Here is a 3148-nt window from a genome sequence, read left to right as displayed (position 1 = left end):
GGGTGGGGCTTGCTTATTTAAGCAACTGGCGATCCTCGAAGCTTTTCAGGCGTTTCTTCCGTGGAGTCATGGTCCGAGTCATCACTAAATTTATCTTCTGGTTCGTTCCTGAATTCTACCTTAGGAAACCTTTTCTTGGGATAAAGGTTCTTTAGAAGTTCTTCAAAATAAGCTTTCAAGTTTTATTCCAGCATTGGCAACTTCTGAATCAGGCTCATTGAATTCAGCACAGTTTTGAAAGATCAACCAAAAGTCGGCTACAAAGTCCTTTGGTTTTGTGTACAAGGATCAATCCTCTTGGAGCCTTTTCTTGATGGTTGACAAGTCCATTGGGCTTTTAATTATTTTTTAATAATCAGGCACATTTAGAGGCACTGGGTCCTGAAAACCCAGACTCATTTCATAGCAGTAAAGGAATAAAAGTAGCCGCTCACACTTCTGCTTGTCTGTGGGCGGCAGTCGGCCAGCTTTCCTTTTGTCCGGGTGGGGACTGGGAGAGCCACCGTCGTAGTCAGCCTCTGGCTTTGACAAGTCTCTGCAGAAAGTCAGATCCACTCTCCACTGGGGAAATTGGCCAGGGTGGGCGAATAAACACTTTTTTAAATGATTAGTTGTTTAAGTTCAACTTACTGGGTTCCAACATAACAATAGTTTTGAGAGAGCACTTAGTAACACCTACTAGGAGACTAGAAATGACCTTATACCAATGTCAGATAACGATACTTTAAGACAACTGTAGACCAGTGTTGATAATGGATCTGAATGAAAGCTATTTTAAAAATTGGAAACTGAGTCAGACAATATATTAAAATAAGTATGTATCATGACTAATTCTAATTCATCCCAGAATTGATTTAACACAAGATAATAAACATTCAAATATGCCCACTGAAGGGGAAAAAAGAGTCAATTATCTAAATAGACACAGAAAAAAAATAGAAAGAATACATACAAAACAAAGTCAAAAGCTTTACATGTTAAAGCAAAACAACTACAAACCTAACATGAAACAGGTCAAGCCCAATATGCTAATACACATTCATGGGAAAAAGGCAAAAGTCACATGTAGGAGAAAGAGAAAAAAATTCACCCCACCTCAGAACCAGGACAAACATGCATGTCCATTTTCATCACTCATATTGAAAATCGTACTAGATAGACTAATCAGAAAAAAAGAATTAATAAAAGGAAGAAAAGTATTTCCAAAAAATAAACGAAAATTCCTTATTCATCATAAATTAATGATGTCATATAAAAAAGATTCTAAAGACATCATAAATACTATAGCTAGTAAATGTAAAAGAGTTGTAGGCTACATTTCAACACACAAAAATAACTTGGTTCTTAAATCCCGAGCGATTAACTGCAAATCTCCAACACCCAAACCATTAACCATTACATATGAACGTGCTGAGCATCTTTACAACACACGGATCCCCTCCTAAAATACAAAAGACGGAGGAGGTGATGCTGTTTGCCAGAGAGCAGCGAGAGCTGGCCAGCCTGCCTGCAGGGCTAAAACGGGCAGAAGCAGTACTGATGGGCTTGCATATGTACTTAGCAAGCAGCACACAGTTTGCCCGAATGGGACTACTGGTCGACCTCCAAAGCGGTTATCCAAAAGATTGTATGGTACACACACATGCACATATACACGCACCGAGATCACATAAGTAAAATAATGAAATGTGAAAGTAGATCTTTGGTGAAACATTTTAAAACAATGATAAGATCTGAGAAAATAAAACAGAATCCAACTCACAACTATGCAAACGTTTTCAAGAACATGAGGGAGAGCGTGCGGACCCGCAGGGTGGGAAAGCACTGACTGCGGGCCAGGGCTCCAACCGCAGGCGCTGAAATGCAAGCATTCATGTGAGCGTCTCCAACCCGTTGTCCTAATAGGACCTCCTAGTTGACCTCCTAAGCAGCGGCGAGAAACATAACTAAGTCCCCACTCAGTGGCTGGTCTATCCACCTTGTCGAGCAGTGGGCGGCCCGGGGCTCTAGGTTAAGGGCCATCAGGGAGTGTGGCGCCCGCTCCAATCTCTCCCTCTCTCCTCCTCCCTCTCCTCTGTCCTCCCTCCTCTCTCCTCTACCCCAACCCCTCACCCCTCCATCCCCATCTTTCCAGGAACATCTGATCAGATCATTCCGACATTGAAGGATTAAAAAGTAATGTCCCTATGAAGGCTTGGGCACCACAAGCCAGTTATCCCTGTGGTAACTCTTCCAACACTTCCTGCTTAAAACCCAAAAGGTCAGAAGGATCGTGAGGTCCCGCTTTCATGGTCTGTATTCCTACTGAAAATCAGGATCCAGCGAGCTTTAGCCCTTCTGCTCCACAAGAGATTTCTGTCCGCCCTGAGCTCGCCCTTAGGACACCTGCGTTACCTTTTCCAGGTGCAACCGTCCCAGTCAAACAACCCACCTGACCCTACTAAGCCCCTGCCTGCCAGGGGAGGGGCCCCAAGGAAGCTGCAGCTAAGGCTCAGAGGAAGCACAGCAAGAAATGCCAGACAAGCAGCAAGGTCACCTACTCCGTGTATGTGCGCAAGGTGCTCAAGCAGGTCCACGCGGACTCCAGCATCTGTCTAGGGTGATGTGCGTCGTGAACTCGTTGATCAACGACACCTTCGGGCACATCGCCCACCAGGCATCTCAACTGGCACATTCCAAGCAGCGCTCAAACATCACGGCATGGGGCATCCAGGCGACCTTGCACCTGCTGCCATCTGGACAGCTGGCTAAGCGCGTGGCCCAGGGCACCAAGGCCACCAAGGCCACCGCCCACTACACCAGCTCCAAGGAAATTGTCCTTCAGCCTCACCGCGCTCAAAACCCAAGGCCCTTTCAGGTCCACCTCTGTTTGCTTCGCAAAGAAAGAGATTGAGCACATCGGCACTACCTCGTTTGGGGTTGGTTTGTTTTGGTTTGGTTGAATCTTTCGTGCATAGTTTATTTACTTAGATAGTTTTCATGATGGAGATCTTCTCTTTTTGAACACCTTTTGGGCCATTGAAGCCACAAATCCCACATATTCCCACAATTCAATAGTTCAATCATCTCAAAAAAAATTGCCACATTACCACAATCGATTTCACCACATTGTGTATTTTCTCACCATGATTAAATTGCCTTTAAAATG

This window comes from Echinops telfairi, unplaced genomic scaffold (genome assembly GCF_000313985.2).
Source record: "Echinops telfairi isolate 266 unplaced genomic scaffold, ASM31398v2 ScPeMD7_4048;HRSCAF=4782, whole genome shotgun sequence".
Lineage (NCBI taxonomy): Eukaryota > Metazoa > Chordata > Mammalia > Afrosoricida > Tenrecidae > Echinops > Echinops telfairi.
The sequence above is the reverse complement of the archived record's forward strand: the minus strand, read 5'-3'. Positions refer to the sequence as shown.